A 24,399-nucleotide genomic window follows, 5' to 3' on the forward strand; every position below is an offset into this window, starting at 1 on the left:
TGATGTCTATGCCATGATAGATCATTGTCACGGTACACTAACGAAGGCATTCCATATTGAGTCATCATTGCTCTAAGTTTTGAGTTGTAAGTGTGATGATCATCATTGATGGAGCATTGTCCCATGTGAGGAAATAAAAGAGGCCAGCGAAGCCCATTTACAAAAAGATGCCAAAGATGCCCACAAAAAAAAGAGGCCAAAGAGCCCACCAAAAAGATGAGCGAAAAAGAGAGAAGGGACAATGCGACTATCTCCTCTCCACACTTGTGCTTCATACTAAGCACCATGATCTTCATGATTGAGAGTCTCTCGTTTTGTCACCACCATATAGCTAGTGGGAAATTTTAATTATATAACTAGGCTTGTATATTCCAATAATGGGCTTCCTCAAAATTGCCGTAGGTCTTCGTGAGCAAGCAAGTTGGATGCACACCCACTAGTTTTCTTTAAGAGCTTTCACAGACTCTTAGCTCTAGTGCATCATTTGTATGGCAATCCCTACTCATTCACATTGATATCTATTGATGAGAACCTCCATATCTCATTGATATGCCTAGTCAATGTGACCATCTTCTCCTCGTTTGCCTTGCAACCTCCACCACACTCCATTTCACTTATAGTGCTAAAACCATGGCTCACGCTCATGTATTGTGTGAGAGTTGAAAAGGTTTGAGAAAGTAAAGGTGTGAAAACAATTACTTGGCCAATACCGAGGTTGTGCATCATTTAAATTCGTTGTGCAAGGATGATATAACATAGCCAGACTATATGATTTTGTAGGGATAACTTTCTTTTGGCCTTGTTATTTTGAAAGTTCATGCTTACCTTACTAGATTGCTTGAAGTATTATTGTCTCCACGTCAATAGCAAACTATTGTTTTGAATCTAATGGATCTGAACATTCATGTCACATAAGAGGAGTTACAAAGGACAACTATTCTAGGTAGCATGAAAGCATCAAAAATTCATTCTTTATCACTTCCCTACTCGAGGACGAGCAGGAGTTAAGCTTGGGGATGCTTGATACGTTTCAAACGTATTTATAATTTTTGATGGTCTCATGCTGTTATCTTGTCAACTTTGGATGTCTTATTAATTCAGTGCCAAGTGCCAGTTCCTCTTTTTTCTATGTTTTTGACTCTTTTCATATCTGATTTTGGAACGGAGTCCAAACGGAATAAAATCCCCGAACTGAATTTTTCCAGAACAGAAGAAGATCGGGGGACTTGAGGGCCAAGGCACGAGGCCCACAGAGGGCCCACAATCCCAGTAGCCGTGGCCAGGGGGGCGCGGCTACCAAGCTTGTGGTCTCCCTGGAGCTCCCATGCCCTGGCTCTTTTGCCTATATATTCCCTAAAATCCCATAAAAAATAAGGGCGTCCACGAAACCACTTTTCCGCCGCCGCAAGCTTCCGTTTCCGCGAGATCTCATCTCGAGACCCTTCCCGGTGCCCTGCCAGAGGGGACTTTGGATCTGGAGGGCTTCTACATCAACATCATTGCCTCTCCAATGACTCGTGAGTAGTCTATTTCAGACCTACGGGTCCGTAGTTAGTAGCTAGATGGCTTCTTCTCTCTCTTGGATCTTCAATACAAAGTTCTCCATGATCTTCATGGAGATCTATCCGATGTAATCATCTTTGGCGGTGTGTTTGTCGAGATCCGATGAGTTGTGGATTTGTGATCAGATTATGTATGAATTATATTTGAGTCTTTGCTGATTTCTTATATGCATGATTTGATATCCTTGTAAGTCTCTTCGAGTCTTGGGTTTTGTTTGGCCAACTAGATCTATGATTCTTGCAATGGGAGAAGTGCTTGGTTTTGGGTTCATACCGTGCGGTGACCTTTCCCAGTGAGAGAAGGGGCAACAAGGCGCGCATCGTGTTGTTGCCATCAAGGGTAACAACATGGGCTTTCATCATAGATTTGAGATTGTCCATCTACATCATGTCATCTTGCTTAAGGTGTTACTCTGGTCTTATGAACTCAATACACTAGATGCATGGTGGAGTAATAGTTGTATATGCAGAAAGTATCGGTCTACTTGTTTTGGACGTGATGCCTATATGTATGATCATTGCCATAGATAACATCATGACTTCGCGCGGTTCTATCAATTGCTCGACAGTAATTCATTCACCCACCGTCTACTTGCTTTCATGAGAGAAGCCACTAGTGAACACTACGCCCCCCGGGTCTACTCACAATTATCACCTGAGCTTTTACTTTTACTTTGCTTTGTTTACTTTTTGCTTTCAGTTCTCACTTTGCAAATCATCTATAAGGGATTGACAACCCCTTCATAGTGTTGGGTGCAAGGTCTTTGTGTTTGTGCAGGTACTTGTGACTTGACGCGATCCTCCTAATGGATTGATACCTTGGTTCTCAAAATGAGGGAAATACTTACCGCCGCTGTGCTACATCACCCTTTCCTTTTCAAGGGAACACCAACGCAAGGCTCCAAGGCCGCGGGGGAATCCTTTGCATATTTTCCAAGTAAATACCTATAGGCGTAGCCAGCAGCATTGGGCTGTTCTCACCATGCTAATCGGTAGTACCGCTGTCCCGTGCGGTAATACCGCTTGAGCACAACTTGTGGGCACAACGGTTGCATTCCGGGAGCCTATTTAAGGGGGCCTTCTTCCCCAATGGTCCCTATCCTTTGAGCTCGTATTAGCCCCCATTATTGACCTTCCTTGAGCTTGCTAACTCTCAATCCCTCCAATGATTCTTGCCAGTTCTTAAGGCAAAAGAGAGAGGAAATCTGATCCACATTTTCACCAATCACTTTCTCCTCTTTGTGAGGGGCAAAGTTGTCAGAATCGTCATTCTGAATCGGATCGGAGCTCCATTGCTAGAATCATGAATCATAGAATCTTAACCATCAGGATCGTAGAAACTTAGACTCTATGAGCAAAATCATAGAATCAGAGAGTCTATTTTGAATTGTAAGATCGTAAGACTCTAAGACTTGAGTCACGATTCTGACAACTTTGTATCCAACCCTGTGTAAACCTCTACTCTGTACTCTTCGATATATATATAGCAGCTTGTGAAGTCCGAATTATACAATTCATAATTCTTCGGAAGTAAGGAATGCTCTTTGTCACATATGAGCTTCTGAGAGTGCGTTATATCGACTAGAGGGGGGTGAATAGGCGATTTTTAGAATTTCATCGCTGAGGAAATTCCTTTTGAGGAAATTCATCACTGATGAAAAACGTGTAGCGGAAATAGCGCAGGATCAGAGGTGCAAAGATTACAACAACAGTTTACTTGATGAAACTTATGAGAATAGGTTTGCACTGTTGTTGTTGAGGAAATTCAAAGAAAGTCTTCAGCAAATTCTTTAAACAGTGACAATGAAAGTCTTCAACATACAATATTGTGGAATTGAAAGAGTTTAAGAAATAGAACCCGTATCACTATGAAGACAGTTGCTGATGACCCATTTCCAACTGCTGTGTCAGTCGCACGTCTGGTTTGGAGCGGCTTGGTATTGAAACCAAAGGACACATATTCCTGAGACACACAGTCCCTACCATATTCTCCTTGAGAAAAGGACACATAGTCCTCGCCCAACACTCGTGGTAAGTCTTCAGGGCAGACTTCCAAACCCTCACAAACTCGGTCACCCGGTGATCCACAATTGACCGTTGGATGCTCTAGACTATGACGCCTAACCGTTTGGAGGATGCATAGTCCTCAAAGGTCAAAGGCTTCAGTTCCACATAGGAGCAAATTCTTCAATGATGCTCAATCACTTGGTTTTTGGTTTGTGGTTTGGTGTTTGGGGTATTTCCTCACTTGATGATTTACTCTCGAAGACTTTGAGGAATTTTGGTTGCAATAAATGACAAGTGACGGTTTCTCACGGAGCAGCCAACCAACTAGTGGTTGTGGGGGTTGCTCTTTATAGCCTGGGAGTATCACGACAGGATTTGACATAAATGCCCTTAAACATTGTGACCGTTGGTGTGGATAAGATCGGTGAGGCGGCGAGAATGGCGGCAACGGTCGGAACTCTCAACTATGAGAGTCCTCATGTCTCTCATATTCCTCACTTGAGGCTTTGGTACGTTTAGGCTTGGGTTGAGCATCATGAGGAAATTCATTCTATAGTATTACCTCGACCCCTTTAACAGTACGGTGTTCCTATGACTCAAGGGTAAAGAAAATGAAACACAAAGAATAAATCTTCACGCTTCAAAGTCTTTGGATTGATTTTCTTTAAGACACACCGAATTCCTCATCTTCAATATCTTCATGAGGAATATCAATTTCATCGCAATTTCTCCACGATCAAAGTGTTCAAGCTTAGACCAATTTCTTCAGCCGAAGACATACATTTGATAGCAGATGCACATTGATGTTTTATATCATGGAGATCTCCCCCTGTATCTTATAAATCATGCATACATTTGACATATAGAATGAGGAATTTGAGAATGCATGATGAGAGATGGTATCTAGCGAATTTCAGCATGCCTGCATTAATATATTTTGAGGAATAAGCATGCGAAGAAAAAAGTGAGGGTACCATCGGGCTTAAGTTACAACTCATTACATAAAACACTTCAGAAGAACCAAGAGTTTGTACCTTAATAAAGTTCATAGGCCCCAAAATAGATCCCGTTTGAAGACTAACTCAGATTTCTCCGCCTTTGTCATCAAGTGACGAAAAGGGACAAAACTGAGGACTAACTCCCCATGAAGACTTTCATTTCTTTACTGATGAAGAGGCATGAGGATTCTTGGCAACGGGCTTCTTGCTTGGACCAGTTGCAGTGTCTTCTAGTTCTTCATCTGACCCAGCAGTGCAGAATGAAGAAAAAGAACTGTCCTCAAGGTCAGAAACTGGAATTGGCTTGAATTTCTTCTCGGGAGGCCACGACCAGTCGAAGTCCTGAGTAAACTCCAATTCTCAAGTACCTCTTGTGTCTTCAGATGAGCTAAGGTGGCCCAGGTATGATCAAACACCTCATGAAGATAAGAGTGATTTTTCTTCACTGCGGTCTGAGTCTCGTTGAGGGTTTTCACAATGGCACTGAATTGATGTTTGACCCATTTGTGATTGCGATCGACCTTCTGATGAAAACTGGGGAGTAGCTCTCTGTTATTCATCACTCCTGGGGCAGTTGGGCTTGGTGGATCTTGGGTAGCAGTGTCATCATATGAAGAATATGACTCTGCTTGGCGAAACTCGCCATCAAGAGGCCCATTTCCTTCATCAATAACAAATTTGTCTTTGCCTTCAATAGGCTCAAATGTTCTCTTGATGACTCGGATGGGCAATAGATATCCGATGTGATTATGAAAATCAGCTTGGTAGTTGATGCCTGACCTGCTTCTGATGAATCTGATGATCCACGGTGCATAAATCTTCATGTCAAAAGGCGAGAGTGCGTTATCAGCCAAAGTCCTCAGGAAGAAGTCATGAAGGTTTATTGGTATGCCATGGATGATATTGAAAGGATATTTTCATTATGCGTACGACATCTTCTTCATCATCATGGCCTTTGACAGGAGTGATGACATTGGCCAGTATTTTGTAGACCGTTCGTGGTTCATACTTCAAGTCTTGAACCAGAAAGATAATCCTTGGAGGTTGGTCCTTGGACAAAGGCTTCACGAGGACTTCCATCAGTTTGTTTGGCAGCTCACGTTCATCGTACATCAGCACGACATTCTCTGAGGGAATTGAGACTGGAAGAGCTCGAAGCAGATTAGTGGCAGGTGCTTTGTAGTGCTTGTGCTGAGTTGAGTCATCCAATCCAAAACCCAAGTGTTGACATCCTTTGGGTCTCCAGAGATGTGCAGTGTGGCGTAGAACTGAAGAATGATGTCGCAGTTGCAGTCGCCAATGTCAGTGCAGAGAGGCAGCAATCCAGCTTCGTGAAGAACGTTGAGGACTGGAGTGAAGCAAGGAATTTCTTCCATGTCACAGTGAGGAATATGCTTGTGCTAAAATATCTTCTTCCTCCCATAGAGCACAGAAGCATAGTAGTTCAGCTGGTTCCTCGTCCAAAACTTCAGGTGCCTGATGCGAAGCTTATCATAAGGATTTGCGCCAGTGAAGTACATACGTTCTTCATAAAAAGGTTCATTTTGAAACTTTGGCCTTTTCGAGAAAGGCTGATTCTGCTACGTTGAAGATTATGTTGTTGTTCTTGAGGAGGAGCTACTATCATCGCGGTTTATGTGTTTACCAGAACAATAGCAGTTTCAGTATTTGGGGCAAGAGCATTTTCTTCATTCTGAGCATTTTCATCAAGTTGAGGATTTTCCTCAGCTTGAGGAATTTGCTTGTTGGAGGAGGCACTTGTAACATTGGTCACTGCATTATCTTCAGCTGATGCAGCTGATTCTTGAGCAGATTCCTCACGGAAGGTTTTCCCATGCTGTGAGGATTTTTGTTGCAGCAGGAGTAGGAGGGATTTGAGTTGACCTTGGTGAGTGATGAGTTTCTTCCCAGAAGTCATCATGAATAACTCGAGTGGTGCACCTAGTTTCATCATCACCCACGATTTCATCAGATGTCTTTTGAGGAATGGTAAGTTGAGGAATATCATCATTTTATATTTCCTCATCCATGATTTCTTCAGCTTCAGCATCCTCCATTTCCTCATCATCTTCAGCAATGACGTAGTCAACTCCGGAGTGAACCAATGAGTAGGATGGAGCTACATACAGAGGCGTAGCATCCACATGGGCAGTTGAAGACTCTGTTTGAGTGACCTTTGGGTGCTTGGCCTCTGAGGATTCTGAGGTCATTGAAGCTTTTCTCTTCTTTGCTTCTTTCTCAGCAGCTTTTGTCTTCTTCACGTCTGATGCAGACGGAATCATTCTTCACCTTTGAGGGTTGAGATGAGGGAATAGTTTCATGAGGACCTGGTGTAGACACAATCCTGGTAGTTTCCTCAGCTAAAGCATTTTCTTCAGCTGGAGTAGATTCTTCAGCTGGAGTATCTTGAGGAATCTCCTCAGCAACAGGTTCATCACATTCATCTTCTTCTATGAGTTGAACCATGTAGCTAAATTCAGGTAGCTTTTGGTGCACAGGAGGAGCAACTTTCTTGTTGTATTCATCAACTATAGCTGTTGCAACCTTGATGAAATTCACCTTGACACTTTGACGATCAGATAGGCTTGTGTACTTATCTGTCAAGGTTTTTAGTTCCGCCTGAGTTGAAACAAGAGCTTGAGGTGTCAACTTGAGGAGATTCTGCTTGAGGAATTTCTCCTTCTTAAGTTTAGCAGACTTTGCTTGCTTGGCTTGCTGTGCTTTCCATCTTGCCTCATTGATGAAAGTTGCAACCATGTGATTGAACCAGGGGGAAGCTTCAAGTCATCAATGTGAGTGTTTGGATCTTCATACCAGAGGTTCATGAAGTCCAGCAGAACCTTCGGGTCCATGGCAAGAGGAATAGAGCTGCTCGAGGCTTGTGCAACTCGTTCCTGCTTGTTTTTGATGATTGCTTGAAGAGTTTCATCATCAATTTCCTCACTTCCTTCAAATGCAGAAGGAACATTGATGACTTTGCTAGGACTAGGCCTGATGTCTCTTCTAGCAGTCATTTTAGTTTTCAAGAGAGGTGGTGTAGACTTTGTAGCAGAACTCGTGGTAGATGGCACCGAGGAACTGGAATGAGCAGGCTGATGCTTAACTATCTGCTTTTGTTGAGGCTGTGAGGACTGTGGCGCTCTTGAAGGTTTTGGCACTGGTGCTGTCTTGTGAGGCAATTGCTCTTTTAGCGCTGAGGCGTTTGGTTTCTTCGGAACAGTCTTTTTCTGAGGAATAGCTGTACCAGAGGCTTCAACAGCTGAAGAGGTGGCGATAGTGGCAGCAGCAGCAGAGTCATCATTGGATTTCTTCATGACTGCTTCATCTTTCTTTTGTAGCTTAGACAAATATTTGTCTTTTTCATCAGGATAATTCTCAATTGTTTCCATGCTTGAGGGATGAGCAGCTGGTTGATCACCCTAAGGAGGCCTCTTGCAAGGTGGCTTGAAGGCGAATTTCTTCGTATATTATGGAGTTACATAGCGGTATTCCTTTCACTACTTAGCCCACCTGCGCTCGATTTTCTGAAGCTTTATCTTGTGTTTCGCCATAGTTTCTTTGCCATATATTTCCTCATCACGAGTGCAATAGTCAGCATATATTTCTTTAGGAATATCAATTGCAGTGTTCTGTTCAAGCTTCTTTCCTCCCTTTTGCTTCCTGTCATCTTCCATTTTCTTCAACTCAGGCTTTTGCTGAGGAATATGCACTCTTGAAGATTCTGATGACACTGGTAAAGCTTCTTCGAGGAATGCTGCAAATGAGTTAAGTTGATAAGAACCTAGTGATTCATCAGCGAACATTTTGTACTTGTGAACATAGTATGGGTGGGAAGAATTTGGAGAGGTCATATGCGTTCTGAGATTTGAAGAAAGTGAAAAAAATTGAAGTTGAGAAATTTGACTAAGCATTCTGATCTTGTGTTCCAGAGTTGTGCAGATTCGAGAATTTACACAATTGAGGATTCTCATGAAGAATTTGAGTGGCTTAGTGAAATTCATCAAGTGTTTGAGGAATGAGTGTTCGTGGCTAACAAACACTCTGAGGAAAACCAATTTTCGTCAGTCTAATGTGAAATAATAGATCAACAGAGGTAGTAAAATAAAATTTTAATTATCCTGAGCAAAGAACACGAAGAATAGGAGCAGTAAAAGAGTGAAGCTCTTCGGTTCAGATCTTCTATGCCCTAACTTGGCGGCAGAAGTCAGCTACGGCGGTGGCGGAGGAAGAGATTCCGCTTCCGGCGTGAGTTCGGCGATGGCGAGGGTGAGGCAGTGAAGCTCTTCCTCATCGGCGAAGAGATTGCTAGCCGTGGCGCTAGGGTTGAGCTCGAGCGAAGAGAACACGAGAGGACGAAGAGTTTTAACCGAGGGGGGTAAAGGCCTATTTATAACTGAGGTGAAAAACTGTTCGGCCGAAACTTTCAGACCGGACTGCCCTTACCCATTCGTTTCCGCATGACACGTGGAGCCCACAATTAAAGCGGTGGAGATCATGATTATCCGATCGCGGGAAGTGGGTCCAGTTATTTTGTAACGTTATAAAAATTCATATTTGAAATTTTGAGTATTTCGTTGCAAAGTCCTCAGCTGACAAGGACACAGTGAGGATTTCGAACAAGTTTCAAGTAGAACGCATATGAAGAAATGAATAGACTGGGTTGAGTATAGCATAGAGGGGTGTCGGGACCGATCAAATTCACTTAGATGAAATATCGAATTGAAGACAGAGCTATAACTGAATGATGTTGAGGACTTTGACGTCTCAGTCTATATATATATCTAGGCAAATGAAAATCATTGAATGTTTTTGAAGAATTTGAAGATTTCGATGATTCTGAAAAACTTGAGGATTTTGTGACAAAGTGTCAGGTTGATGAATTTCAACTTTGAAGAAAAACAACTTGAAGAATTTCAAAGTTGGGTGGTGGCATGACCCATCGTATAAGAATGATGATTTCAGGCGATACATGCAATTGTCGTAGGGCCCTGAGAACCAAATTCTTCATTAATTTCCTCACACTAAGAGTGTTCTTCTTCATTGATTGAATAAAATCGATTCTTCGTGTGTTGCACATCTGAGTCATCAATTTTGCATAAGTGTTAGGATGTGTATATGTTTTCACAAAACATAATAAGATTCTAAGATATTTAGCTCATACCTCAACTTGCAAACCTTCTCTCATCCAAGGGCTTAGTGAAAATATCCGCTAGTTGATTGTCAGTCTTCACATGGTCAATGATGATATTTCCCTTGAGGACATGGTCCTGAAGAAAATGATGACGAACCTGGATGTGCTTAGTATTCGAGTGTTGTACTGGGTTGTAGGCGATCTTGTCACTCTCATTGTCGCAGTAGAGAGGCACATTCTTCATGTTGATGTCGTAGTCTTTGAGGATTTGCTTCATCCATAGCAATTGAGCTGTCACATCCCTAAACCTTAAGCTAGATAGCATTGTGCTCATGTCTTATTTGCATTTGCATCTAAGAAGTTTCAACAAAAACAACAAAGTGGCAAAGGAAAAACTCAAAACCCTAGCCACCATTTCAATTAATGGAAATTTCAAACTAGTTCAAAATCAATGAACCCAAAATGGCCTCAAGAAATGTTCAAACTTTCTGATAAATGATGAAAGTAAATGAGCATTGGAGAAAACAATTTCCTTGACACTTCAAGCATTTTAAATAATTGCAAAAGCCACTAGTTTCAAATTTAAAATTTGAAATCAGAAACTATAATTTTCCAAAAATGTTGAAAGTCTTGGAAATGAGTGGGGATATTATAACAAATATTTCAGGAGGTCAAAAATAGTTTTACTTTTTGTTCTGGAGCTGAAATAATTAGCAAAGCAACAAATAGCAAAACAGAAAAACAAAAACAGAAGAAAAAGGAAAAGTCTTACCTGACGCCCACGCCAGGCCCAACCCATCTCGCCGCTCGTTCCCTTCCCCGCGCCAGTAGGCAGCAGGAGGTGGCCGCCGCCTCCTCCGGCGCGGCCATGCACCTGCGTGCCTGCCTGGCCGCCGGCTCGCGCTGGCGACGACGGGGATAAGCTCCCCAGAGCCTCCCCTATCCATTCCCCGCCTCGGTTCTCCTCCTCCGCCCGGATCCCCTCCTTCTCCCTGCTGCCGCCATTAGAGCCGAGCTTGAGCTCGAGCTGGCCGTGCCCCTGGCCATAGGAACCCTTCTCCGAGCACGCCATTAGATCCGCCTCGTCGCCCTGGTCGTCTCTGCAGAAGCCGAAGTCCCCTCGAGCCCTGCAACGCCCGCAACACCGTCGTCTTCCTCCTCCGGCCGCCGGACCTCTCCCGTCGATTCGTCGCCCCCAGGCCTTCCCCGAGACGTCTGAGCTCTTGTCTGCACTCCCTGTGAGCATGCGGTGGTTTTCCCTAAGCTTTCGCCGTCGATCCCCTCCTCTAGCCCTAGTTCCACCGGAGCCCGACGAGCACCGCCGCTGCCGCTCGTCGCCGGTAGCCCTCCGATGTCCAGCTCGTCCTTCCGAGAGCACCGGCAGCTCCAGGACGACTCGTAGATGCCGTAGCAGCTAAGATCTAAGCGTGGATCCCTCTGATTCAAGCCCCCCGACGACGCCCGAGCTTCGGCCGCCGCTCTGGCTCGTCACCGATGCCTCTTCCGGCGACCCTAGCCTCCCCAGTTGGTCCTCCTAGATCGGCCGCTTCGCGAGCTTGCTGTAGCTGCCATCCGCGCGCGAATTGGTGCTGTGCAGCGCCGTCTAGGTCGCCTCCGGCGAGCCCTCCGCCGCGGGTTTGGTCGCCGGCGACCACCCTCCGGTGGTCGTCGACGTGGCCGGCCATTAGGGCCTAATGGCCCTCCTCTGAGTCGCTGCCAGAGGGCCCCACGCCTGGTCAAACCCCAATTAGGGGCTGGTCAATGCGGGATTAGCCCCAGAGAGGCTGACTAGTGGGGCCCCCCTGTCAGGTTTGACCTGCACAGGTCGGCTGACCTGCTGACGTCAGCCTGATGCAATAAATGGAATTTTCAGTATAAAAATAATTCAGGAAATTGCTAAAAATTGCAAAAAACATAGAAATTAATCTGTAACTCCAATGAAAATAATTTATATATGAAAAAGTATCAGAAAAATTCAAGGATTCTGATTATGCTATTTTCAGCTATGTTTGAAAAAGTTACAGAACCCTAAATTGTGAAATAAGGAATACTTCAATTCTTTTAATCACTTTATAAATGGAATTTGCAAAAATATCCAAATTTCATTATAAATACACTAATCACACACTGCCCTAGAGGTAAATCAGTACCATAACATGACATTCATGCATGTTAACATTAGGTTGATCTGAGCATCAGGTCGAATCAATTATACCGGTATCCGGGAATACCTGTTTGAATTGCTATTCGAATGTGATTCAAATCAACTCTAAACTTAAAACATCTTGATTATAATAACTTATCACTTTGCATTCTCATGCCATGATCATGCATCATTCTGATTGCATATGATTGTTATTGAATGTTGTCGTTCATTTCGGTAGGCTCCGCACCCCGGATTCCACCGAATATCCGCCCGACGGATATCGTTCCTCCTCTGAGCAACAAGGCAAGCATCCCTTTTGATCATCCCGATAACACCTATGTTCCTGCTCCTGCACCTATTTAATGCATTAGGATCAAATGCTTCAACTGATTTTGCCACGATAGTTGGACCCACTTCCTTTGCATGACTTAACCTTGTCACAGTAAATAGCCGAACCTTGCAACCTAGCATACCTGGTAGTTGCTTGAGCTATAATGTGCCTTATCCTGCTATGCATGCTATGCTTAGAGTTGTGTATGGTCTGTCATCTGGGAGATGAACAGAAATGTGGAATGTGTTCGGTAAGCAACGGTCGTGTGTTGAACTTGATTTGGTACAGGTACCGGTGAAAGGCTGTGTAGGAGTACATGGCGGGTTGTTTCATCGGAACCGTCCTTAGGAACTGAGTTCCGTGTATGTAATCCAAGACTAAATACTACCACATGCTGGGCCCTGAAATATGACCCCGCTCTGCCTATTAATCGCGTAGTACTCGATCCAGGAGTTGCAAGTAGTTTCTGGTGTTTATAGTAATGCTGGAGGCCGTGCATGGTGCTGACCTAAGAGGTGGACCGTGATGCGGTAGGCAGTGGCACGGTGTACCATGTGGCACCCGGATGGTGGGCTTGGGAACCCTGCGCACATCGTTTGAGGCCGTGGCGGAAACCTCGGCCGGACTTCCGTACGGGTTACTCTCAGATAGGCGATAAACCTGGACTAGGTACTAGTGTGGTTAACGGTCGTCGCCGACTCCCTCGCTGGGCTTCCGCTTGAAGGTTGCCGAGGTGCATGACGTGCACATGGCGATAAGTGGCGGGAGCGTGTGTGACGAAGTACACCCCTGCAGGGTTATGAACTATTCGAATAGCCGCGTCCGCGGATATGGACTACTTGGAGACATATGTTGTTCATAGATAATTTCAATGGCTACTCATAAAATTGTCAAGATAAGCGTGAGTGTCGTGGACGGCATTTCCGTATGGAGACGGAATGATTCCACGATAGTGTATTGTTGTGGTGTTAGTGGACTCGTGTGCGAGAAATCAAGTTGTCAAAACTAATTTCAAAAGCAAGTTGTCTAGCCACGAGTCAAATGCTGGCTTCCCGCATGAAACCCCACAATACCTTCTTGATACCTTGCATGAGTAGTTAGCCATCCTAAAGTCTTGCTGAGTACCTTCGTACTCATGTTTGCTTAATCATGTTGCAGAGGTTGTTAATGACCCTAATGGAGGGTTCTTCGTAGACATCGACGACGACGAGTAGCTGGTGTCCCAGCTACGATCTGGCCCTACGTCGGCTCTGTAGTATAGTTAGGCCATGTGCCTTCTAGTTGCTCTGTCTGTACCCAGACAGCTTATAACTCTGGCTTGTATTGTGTGACTGATATTATGGGTCGTGAGACCCTTAATGTGTAATAATATGTGTGTGGCTCTTCCGAGCCTCTTAAATAAAGCTTGTATGTTTATGGTTATGTTGTGATGCCATCGATGTATCTATACATATCGGTATGCCATGCGTACGTGTGTCTTACTTGATATGTATGGGGTTCGAATACCTAGTCGTGAACTTTAGTAGCACTCCTTACAAGGAAATGCCCCTTTGTGATCCAACGAGCCTTGGTAGTTCGCTACTGCAGCGGACGCATTGGATGACCGGCATGTGTCCTTCTTAGCTGTTGTGTCTGTCCCCTTTGGGGAAATGTCACGCGACGTAATGGAGTCCTTGTAGCTTGCTACGACTCATCTACGTTCGTTGATGACCGACACCTGCTTTGTTGGGTCATGTATGCCTGTCCTTGTGCGGAACTGCCACTTTGGTCTATGACTAGACATGTCGATCCGGGTTCTTTGACATTGGAATGCTAGCGACACGATCGCATACGTGAGTCAAAAGACGCAAACGGTCCCGGCTAAGGTAAGGCTGCAGCCGTGGAGTTAACCGTGCGTGAGACCACAAAGAGATGCGATGTGTTACAGGCTGGATTCCTATGGCTTAGGATCGGGGTCCCGACAGCGTTGGTATCAGAGCCTGACTGACTGTAGGATTACTAAGCCAAACTGGTCGAAGTTGAGTCTACAATTGCTTTAGTTATATATAAGGGAATTGTTTGTGGAAGGGAACGTAAGACTCTTGTTCTCTTCTCAAGTTATTCTATTCTGGTCACCCTCGTCTTTTCTACGGGAATTAAGGACTAGGTTACTCATCTTCTCCTAGGCTCGGATTTTGATCGGTAGATTATAGGACTACGGGTCGAGAGATATTGGGTTTCTTTTATTCCTAGGAAGCAGGAAGTAAGTTTGATGATCAGAGAGTTGAACTTGATAGTTGAGTGGTGACGCTATTTCATTTTTTGGGTTGTCTCAAAATTTGTTTTGAGAATTTACAGCCGTTATGCTGCCCAATTTTGCATTCAGAGCTCTAATGCTTTTGCATTATTCTCTATTTACAGATGCGTGGCCGTCCTTCTCGTCAGGTGGTACGTCTGACCAGGTGCATTGATGTACCGGGTCATACGGCCATGCTGGTCAGGATGATGTCGGTGTGCGGTTACCGCTGGTACCCCGAGTACACAGTGGAGGAACAGTACCGAGACTTCAACCAGAGCTAGTACATCTGCACTGTTAGGGTATTTCCAGACTACCCTAGAGCGGAGAAGCCAATCCGTTGGTCCTATGGGTTGGGAGTCACTGTTGACATGGCAGTACAAGATGCTACCTATTCAATGCTGACCATTATGAGAGCGAGACATGCACTGCTGCAGAATTTAGAGTTCTTCTATGTTCCGGCCTCTCAGTCTGGTGAAGAGGGATACCTCAGTGGAGTCTATTTTGATTCTTCTATGGAGGACCCACTTCTGCAGTCCACTGTTGAGATGCTAGAGAACAGAGACAGGGATGCTCGTGCTCTCCGCATGGAGCTTTACGCTACCCGTGCCCGTCTGTGGACAGCTTTGACGCAGCTGGCACCGGTAGTCCAGACAGGATATGGAGAGATGGAGATGTTGAACCCTGTTAGGACCCATCTTCCAGCCCACGTTGACTGGCCAGCTATAGGAGGAGTCACACCTCTTCGGGGACCCCTCTTACCACCAGTCAGGCGACCAAGGCCACATCCGTGTCCTTATGGATCCCAGGGATCTCAGGCTAGAGTGTTCCCTGATCCGCAGGTTGAGCTTCCGGGTCATGGAGGTAACCTCTATGAGATGTTCTATGCGGATGCTTGAGCTATGAACGGAAGGATAGTATGGTAGTAGCCGTATGTTCACAGTCCTGCGTGACTTGTGGAGTATGGTAGTAATGTGAAACGAATTCCGGAGGCCTAGATAAATAATGTATAGGAAGCTTGTAAGCCTCTGATGAGTAGTTCCACCATTTCAGTAGTTTGCTCTTCGAGTAAGTTTGTACTGAACTATGCAAGGGTGTGTATGAACCATGGTGTATATATAGAAGTTGCTTGTTACCATGTTGTTCGGATATTCATTTCTGCATTCCGTGTGTTCAGTACATTCTTAATCCATAGTTAGTATTGATATGATATTGGTCTAAGCTATGAGTTTGTTTGTCAGGATGGTGTTCACCAGGTTGAACCGTGCCCCAGCTCATGAGCAAGGTGAGGGTAGTCAAGCGTCGCAGGAAGACCTGCCTCACCCACCTTCTCTCGTAGAAGTGATGCTTGAGGCAGAAAGAAACAAAAGGGAGACCAACCGACTGCTAGAGCGTATTGAGCAGAATACGGCTCGACAGCCTAGGAATGCTGTAGTGTCCCTCAATGACTTTGTGAAACTGAATCCTCCAAAGTTTCATCATTCCGTCAATCCCCTCGACGTTGATGACTGGCTATGCAGCATTTCACGCAAGATTCGCTCTGCGAATGTGTCTGAGGCCGACAAGGTGACTTTGGCGGCGTATTTCCTGGAGGGACCCGCCAATCTGTGGTGGGAGAATTTTGAAGCTATGCGTCCCGCTGAACCCGTGGCCACATGGGCAGACATCAGTGCAGCTTTTCGTCTGCACCATATTCCAGAGGGCCTGATGGACAGAAAGAGAGAGGAGTTTTGTGCCTTCACTCAGGGCAAGTTGTCTGTGGATGCCTATAGCCGCAAGTTCGGTAACCTCGCCCGCTATGCAACAGAGGAGGTGTCTACTGACGCCAAGAAGCAAGCAAGATTCCGTAAGGGTCTGAGCCCTGAGCTCCGTCGAGATCTGCGCCTCCATGAGTGTGCAAGCTTTCAAGCCCTGGTCAACAAAGCGATCAGTGCGGAGACTGGTCATTCTGACATCGAAGCCACAAGGAAGCACTCCCGTGACTTTGGCTCGTCTTCTGGTTCCGCGTTTCCAAAACGCAGGCTGTGGGTTCCAAACAGTTGTCTGCCGCCAAGATACACTCCGAGGCCATCCTACGTGGCGCCTCAGACGAATCAGGCCAACCCTCTAGCAAAAGCTTATGGTGGTCCAGCTGGCAATGCTGCACCACGTGCCAACCAGGTGATATGCTACAAGTGTGGAGAACCAGGGCATTATTCCCGTGAGTGTCCTCAGAATGTGGGTACCAAGCAACCCGGAAAGTCTGTCGGGCAGGCCAAGTCGGGCAAAGCGTTTTATGTGAAACCAACTCCTGCACGTGGCCGTGTGAACTATGTGTCAGCAGAAGAAGCTGCAGAGGATCCCGACGTCATGCTGGGTACGCTTCTTGTTAATCATCACCCAGCGTCCGTTCTCTTTGACACTGGGTCTTCTCATTCCTTCATTTCAGAAAGTTATGCACAGTTGCATAACATGTCATTATGTGATATGCCAATCCCATTGGTGGTCCAAACCCCTGGTAGTAAGTGGCAAACCTCTAGGATAACCTATGACAATGAAATTCTAGTAGACAGGCTAGTTTTTCTAGCCTCATTGATAGCATTGAAATATTCGGATATTAATATCATCTTGGGCATGGACTGGATGTCAGCTCACTATGCCAAGATTGATACTCACTCTAGAAATGTCCAGCTTACCCATCCCTCGGGTGAGATAGTAAATGTCTCTACTCGAGTTGCCAAATGCCAACTCTATTCCCTAAATGCCAACCCTCTTCCGGAACTTGAAGACATTCCGGTAGTCCGTGACTTCCCGGATGTTTTTCCAGAGGAACTGCCAGGAATTCCACCTGACAGAGATGTAGAGTTTGTGATAGATCTCGTTCTGGGAACTGTCCCAATAGCCAGAAGACCTTATAAGATGGCACCCCTGGAGCTAACCGAACTTAAGAAGCAATTAGATGAGGCCTTGAGCAAAGGTTTTATTCGTCCTAGCTCTTCTCCTTGGGCTTGTCCCGTCCTCTTCGTCAAGAAGAAAGACGGAACGGATCGGATGGTTGTAGATTACCGACCAGTTAACCTGGTCACCATAAAGAACAAGTATCCGCACCCCAGGATCAACGATCTGTACGATCAGCTCGCTGGATCCTCAGTCTTCTCCAAAATGGATTTGAGGTTGGGATACCATCAAATCAAGATTAAGAACGGGGACATTCCAAAAACGGCCTTTGTTACTCGTTATGGCCAATATGAGTATACCGTTATGTCCTTCGGGTTAACCAATGCCCCAGCCACCTTCTCTCGACTAATGAATTCAATCTTTATGGAGTATTTGGATAAATTCGTCGTAGTATACCTCGATGATATTCTCATCTACTCCAAGAATGAACAAGAACATGCCGAGCATCTAAGGCTGGTATTGATGAAACTTCGAGAGCATCGTCTTTATGCCAAATTTTCAAAATGTGAATTCTGGTTACCAGAAGTGACCTATCTAGGCCACGTAATCTCTGGTAAGGGTATTGTTGTCAACCCCGAGAGAGTTCAAGCTGTCCTTGATTGGACTCAACCTGAATCGGTTAAGCAAGTTAGGAGTTTTCTTGGTCTAGCGAGCTATTGTCGCCGCTTCGTCGAGAATTTCTCCAAGGTTGCAAAGCCTCTGACTGAACTCCTCAAGAAAGATAAAAGTTCGAGTGGACACCACAGTGTGAGCATAGTTTTCAGGAACTGAAAAGACGCCTGACTTCCGCACCTGTGTTGCTACCACCAGATTTTTCTAAGGACTTTGTTATCTATTGCGACGCCTCGCGACAAGGATTAGATTGCATTCTCATGCAAGATCGTCATGTGATCGCATACGCATCTCGACAGTTGCGTCCACATGAGGATAATTATCCCACACATGACCTTGAGCTTGCAGCTGTGGTCCATGCACTAAAAACCTGGCGACATTACCTTCTGGGTAATCGTTGCGAAATATTCACTGATCACCAAAGTCTGAAATATATCTTCACCCAGCCGGATTTGAATCTCAGGCAAAGACGGTGGGTTGAGTTGATCTCCGATTATGACTTAGGGATAACTTACACCCCGGGGAAGGCCAATGTTATGGCCGATGCACTAAGTCGTAAATCTTATTGTAACAATTTGATGCTACAACAAGGTCAACCACTTCTCCATGAGGACTTTCGGAAGTTGAATCTTCATATCGTTCCTCAAGGATTCCTTTCTACCCTGGTGGCGAAGCCTACTCTTAAGGATCAAATTATAGCTGGCCAAAAGCGTGACAAGGGTATATCACGGATCAAGGAGAATATTTTTAGCGGAAACGCTAAAGAATTTTCCATGAATGATCAAGGTGTGGTGTTCTTTCAGAATCGTTTAGTGGTTCCTAAGAACCCACATCTAAGGCAGTTAATCCTTAAGGAGGCTCATGATTCTCCTCTCACCATTCATCCCGGTAGTACTAAGATGTATCAGGACCTACGCCAGAGGTTCTGGTGGACTAGGATGAAGAGAGAAATTGCTGAGTTCGTTGCTAACTGCGACGTTTGTCGTCGAGTTAAGGCAGAACATCAAAGGCCTGCTGGCACCCTTCAACCTTTAGCTATTCCTGAATGGAAATGGGATAAAGTTAGCATGGATTTTATTACCGGATTTCCCAATACCAAGAAAGGAAACAATGCTATCTTTGTGGTCATTGACCGTCTTTCCAAAGTGGCTCATTTTCTTCCTGTTCGTGAGAGTATAACAGCTAGCCAGCTAGCAGAGTTATATATCTCTCGAATAATGTCTCTTCATGGTGTTCCCCTGGAAATTAACTCGGACCGTGGAACTATCTTTACTTCTCGCTTCTGGGAAAGTTTTCAGAATGCCATGGGGACTCACTTATCTTTTAGCACTGCTTTCCATCCCCAGTCAAGTGGTCAAGTAGAAAGGGTGAATCAAATCCTAGAAGATATGCTCCGAGCTTGTGTTATTTCGTTCGGTATGAATTGGGAGAAGTGCCTTCCATTCGCCAAATTCGCTTATAACAATAGTTATCAATCAAGCTTGGGCAAAGCCCCTTTTGAAGTTCTCTATGGACGAAGATGTCGAACACCTCTTAATTAGTCAGAAACCGGTGAGAGGCAACTCTTTGGCCCGGACATGATCCAGGATGCAGAAGAGCAGGTTCGCATTATTCGTGAAAAGTTGAAAACAGCCCAGTCTCGTCAAAAGAGCCAATATGATCGTCATCATAAGGATGTGACCTTTGAAGTTGATGAGAAGGCTTACCTTCGGGTTACACCTTTGAAGGGTACCCATCGATTCGGTATCAAGGGCAAGTTGGCTCCTCGTTACATTGGACCTTTTCGCATTCTTGCCAAACGAGGAGAATTTGCCTACCAGTTGGAACTTCCTCCGCATCTTTCCAAGGTTCATGATGTTTTCCACGTCTCGCAACTCAGGCGTTGCTTTTCGGATCCTATCCGTGAAGTGGACCACGAAACGCTTGATCTCCAACATAACCTTTCTTACCGAGAATACCCCGTGCGTATTCTTGATCAAGCTGAGTGTACCACTCGACGTCGAAACCTCAAGTTTCTTAAAGTTTAATGGTCAAATCATTCTGAAAAGGAGGCAACTTGGGAAAGAGAGGATCGTCTCCGACTTGAATATCCTACGTTATTCCCGACGACTTCTAAATCTCGGGACGAGATTCTTTTGAGTGGGGGTGAGTTGTCACATCCCTAAACCTTAAGCTAGATAGCATTGTGCTCATGTCTTCTTTGCATTTGCATCTAAGAAGTTTCAACAAAAACAACAAAGTGGCAAAGGAAAAACTCAAAACCCTAGCCACCATTTCAATTAAAGGAAATTTCTTCAAACTTTCTGATAAATCATGAAAGTAAATGAGCATTGGAGAAAACTATTTCCTTGACACTTCAAGCATTTTAAATAATTGCAAAAGCCACTGGTTTCAAATTTAAAATTTGAAATCAGAAACTATAATTTTCCAAAAATGTTTAAAGTCTTGGAAATGAGTGGGGATATTATAACAAATATTTCAGGAGGTCAAGAATAGTTTTACTTTTTGTTCTGGAACTGAAATAATTAGCAAAGCAACAAATAGCAAAACAGAAAAACAAAAACAGAAGAAAAAGGAAAAGTCTTACCTGACGCCCACGCCAGGCCCAGCCCATCTCGCCGCTCGTCCCCTTCCCCGCGCCAGTAGGCAGCAGGAGGTGGCCGCCGCCTCCTCCGGCGCGGCCACGCACCTGCGTGCCTGCCTGGCAGCCGGTTCGCGCTGGCGACGACGGGGATAAGCTCCTCAGAGCCTCCCCTACCCATTCCCCGCCTCGGTTCTCCTCCTCCGCCCGGATCCCCTCCTTCTCCCTCCTGCCGCCATTAGAGCCGAGCTCGAGCTCGAGCTGGCCGTGCCCCTCGCCATAGGAACCCTTCCCCGAGCATGCCATTAGATCCGCCTCGTCGCCCTGGTCATCTCTGCAGAAGCCGAAGTCCCCTCGAGCCCTGCAACGCCCGCAAGGCCGTCGTCTTCCTCCTCCGGCCGCCGGACCTCTCCCGTCGATTCGTCGCCCCCAGGCCTTCCCCGAGCCGTCTGAGCTCTTCTCTGCACTCCCTGTGAGCATGCGGTGGTTTTCCCTAAGCTTTCCCCGTCGATCCCCTCCTCTAGCCCTAGTTCCACCGGAGCCCGACGAGCACCGCCGCTGCCGCTCGTCGCCGGTAGCCCTCCGATGTCCAGCTCGTCCTTCCGAGAGCACCAGCAGCTCCAGGACGATGCGTAGATGCCGTAGCAGCTAAGATCTAAGCGTGGATCCCTCTGATTCAAGCCCCCCGATGACGCCCGAGCTTCGGCCGCCGCTCCGGCTCGTCGCCGATGCCTCTTCCGGCGAGCCTAGCCTCCATAGTTGGTCCTGCTAGATCGGCCGCTTCGCGAGCTTGCTGTAGCTGCCATCCGCGCGCGAATTGGTGCTGTGCAGCGCCGTCTAGGTCACCTCCGGCGAGCCCTCCGCCGCGGGTTTGGTCGCCGGCGACCACCCTCCGGTGGTCGTCGACGTGGCCGGCCATTAGGGCCTAATTGCCCTCCTCTGAGTCGCTGCCAGAGGGCCCCACGCCTGGTCAAACCCCAATTAGGGGCTGGTCAGCGCGGGATTAGCCCAGAGAGGCTGACTAGTGGGGCCCCCCTGTCAGGTTTGACCTGCACAGGTCGGCTGACCTGCTGACGTCAGCCTGATGCAATAAATGGAATTTTCAGTATAAAAATAATTCAGGAAATTGCTAAAAATTGCAAAAAACATAGAAATTAATCTGTAACTCCAATGAAAATAATTTATATATGAAAAAGTATCAGAAAAATTCAAGGATTCTGATTATGCTATTTTCAGCTATGTTTGAAAAAGTTACAGAACCCTAAATTGTGAAATAAGGAATACTTCAATTCTTTTAATCACTTTATAAATGGAATTTGCAAAAATATCCAAATTTCATTATAAATACACTAATCACACACTGCCCTAGAGGTAAATCAGTACCATAACATGACATTCATGCATGTTAACATTAGGTTGATCTGAGCATCAGGTCGAATCAATTAAACCGGTATCCGGGAATACTCGTTTGAATTGCTATTCGAATGTGATTCAAATCAACTCTAAACTTAAACCATCTTGATTATAATAACTTATCACTTTGCATTCTCATGCCATGCTCATGCATCATTCTGATTGCATATGATTGTTATTGAATGTTGCCGTTCATTTCGGTAGGCTCCGCACCGCCGGATTCCACCGAATATCCGCCCGACGGATATCGTTCCTGCTCTGAGCAACAAGGCAAGCATCCCTTTTGATCATCCCGATAACACCTATGTTCCTGCTCCTGCACCTATTTAATGCATTAGGATCAAATGCTTCAACTGCATTTGCCACGATAGTTGGACCCACTTCCTTTGCATGACTTAACCTTGTCACAGTAAATAGCCGAACCTTGCAACCTAGCATACCTGGTAGTTGCTTGAGCTATAATGTGCCTTATCCTGCTATGCATGCTATGCTTAGAGTTGTGTATGGTCTGTCATCTGGGAGATGAACAGAAATGTGGAATGTGTTCGGTAAGCAACGGTCATGTGTTGAACTTGATTTGGTAAAGGTACCGGTGAAAGGCTGTGTAGGAGTACATGGCGGGTTGTTTCATCGGAACCGTCCTTAGGAACTGAGTTCCGTGTATGTAATACAAGACTAGATACTACCACATGCTGGGCCCTGAAATATGACCCCGCTCGGCCTATTAATCGCGTAGTACTCGGTCCAGGATTTGCAAGTAGTTTCTGGTGTTTATAGAAATGCTGGAGGCCGTGCATGGTGCTGACCTGAGAGGTTGACCGTGATGCGGTAGGCAGTGGCACGGTGTACCAAGTGGCACCCGGATGGTGGGCTTGGGAACCCTGCGCACATCGTTTGAGGCCGTGGCGGAAACCTCGGCCGGACCTCCGTACGGGTTACTCTCAGATAGGCGATAAACCTGGACTAGGTACTAGTGTGGTTAACGATCGTGGCCAACTCCCTCGCTGGGCTTCCGCTTGAAGGTTGCCGAGGTGCATGACGTGCACATGGCGATAAGTGGCGGGAGCGTGTGTGACGAAGTACACCCCTGCAGGGTTATGAACTATTCGAATAGCCGCGTCCGCGGATATGGACTACTTGGAGACATATGTTGTTCATAGATAATTTCAATGGCTACTCATAAAATTGTCAAGATAAGCGTGAGTGTCGTGGACGGCATTTCCGTATGGAGACGGAATGATTCCACGATAGTGTATTGTTGTGGTGTTAGTGGACTCGTGTGCGAGAAATCAAGTTGTGAAAACTAATTTCAAAAGCAAGTTGTCTAGCCACGAGTCAAATGCTGGCTTCCCGCATGAAACCCCACAATACCTTCTTGATACCTTGCATGAGTAGTTAGCCATCCTAAAGTCTTGCTGAGTACCTTCGTACTCATGTTTGCTTAATCATGTTGCAGAGGTTGTTAATGACCCTAATGGAGGGTTCTTCGTAGACATCGACGACGACGAGTAGCTGGTGTCCCAGCTACGATCTGGCCCTACGTCGGCTCTGTAGTATAGTTAAGCCATGTGCCTTCTAGTTGCTCTGTCTGTACCCAGACAGCTTATAACTCTTCCGCTGGCTTGTATTGTGTGACTGATATTATGGGTCGTGAGACCCTTAATGTGTAATAATATGTGTGTGGATCTTCCGAGCCTCTTAAATAAAGCTTGTATGTTTATGGTTATGTTGTGATGCCATCGATGTATCTATACATATCGGTATGCCATGCGTACGTGTGTCTTACTTGATATGTATGGGGTTCGAATACCTAGTCGTGAACTTTAGTAGCACTCCTTACAAGGAAATGCCCCTTTGTGATCCAACGAGCCTTGGTAGTTCGCTACTGCTCCGGACGCATTGGATGACCGGCATGTGTCCTTCTTAGCTGCTGTGTCTGTCCCCTTTGGGGAAATGTCACGCGACGTAATGGAGTCCTTGTAGCTTGCTACGACTCGTCTACGTTCGTTGATGACCGACACCTGCTTTGTTGGGTCATGTATGCCTGTCCTTGTGCGGAACTGCCACTTTGGTCTATGACTAGACATGTCGATCCGGGTTCTTTGACATTGGAATGCTAGCGACACGATCGCATACGTGAGTCAAAAGACGCAAACGGTCCCGGCTAAGGTAAGGCTGCAGCCGTGGAGTTAACCATGCGTGAGACCACAAAGAGATGTGATGTGTTACAGGCTGGATTCCTATGGCTTAGGATCGGGGTCCCGACATGAGCACAGCAGGATCTAGCAGCAATGTACTCAGCTTCGACAGTGGAGAGAGAAGCACAGTTCTGCTTCTTTGAGGACCAGCAGACTAATGATCTTTTGAGGAAATGACATGTGCCTGATGTAGACTTGCGATCCACAC

Source organism: Hordeum vulgare, chromosome 5H (assembly GCF_904849725.1).
Source record: "Hordeum vulgare subsp. vulgare chromosome 5H, MorexV3_pseudomolecules_assembly, whole genome shotgun sequence".
NCBI lineage: Eukaryota > Viridiplantae > Streptophyta > Magnoliopsida > Poales > Poaceae > Hordeum > Hordeum vulgare.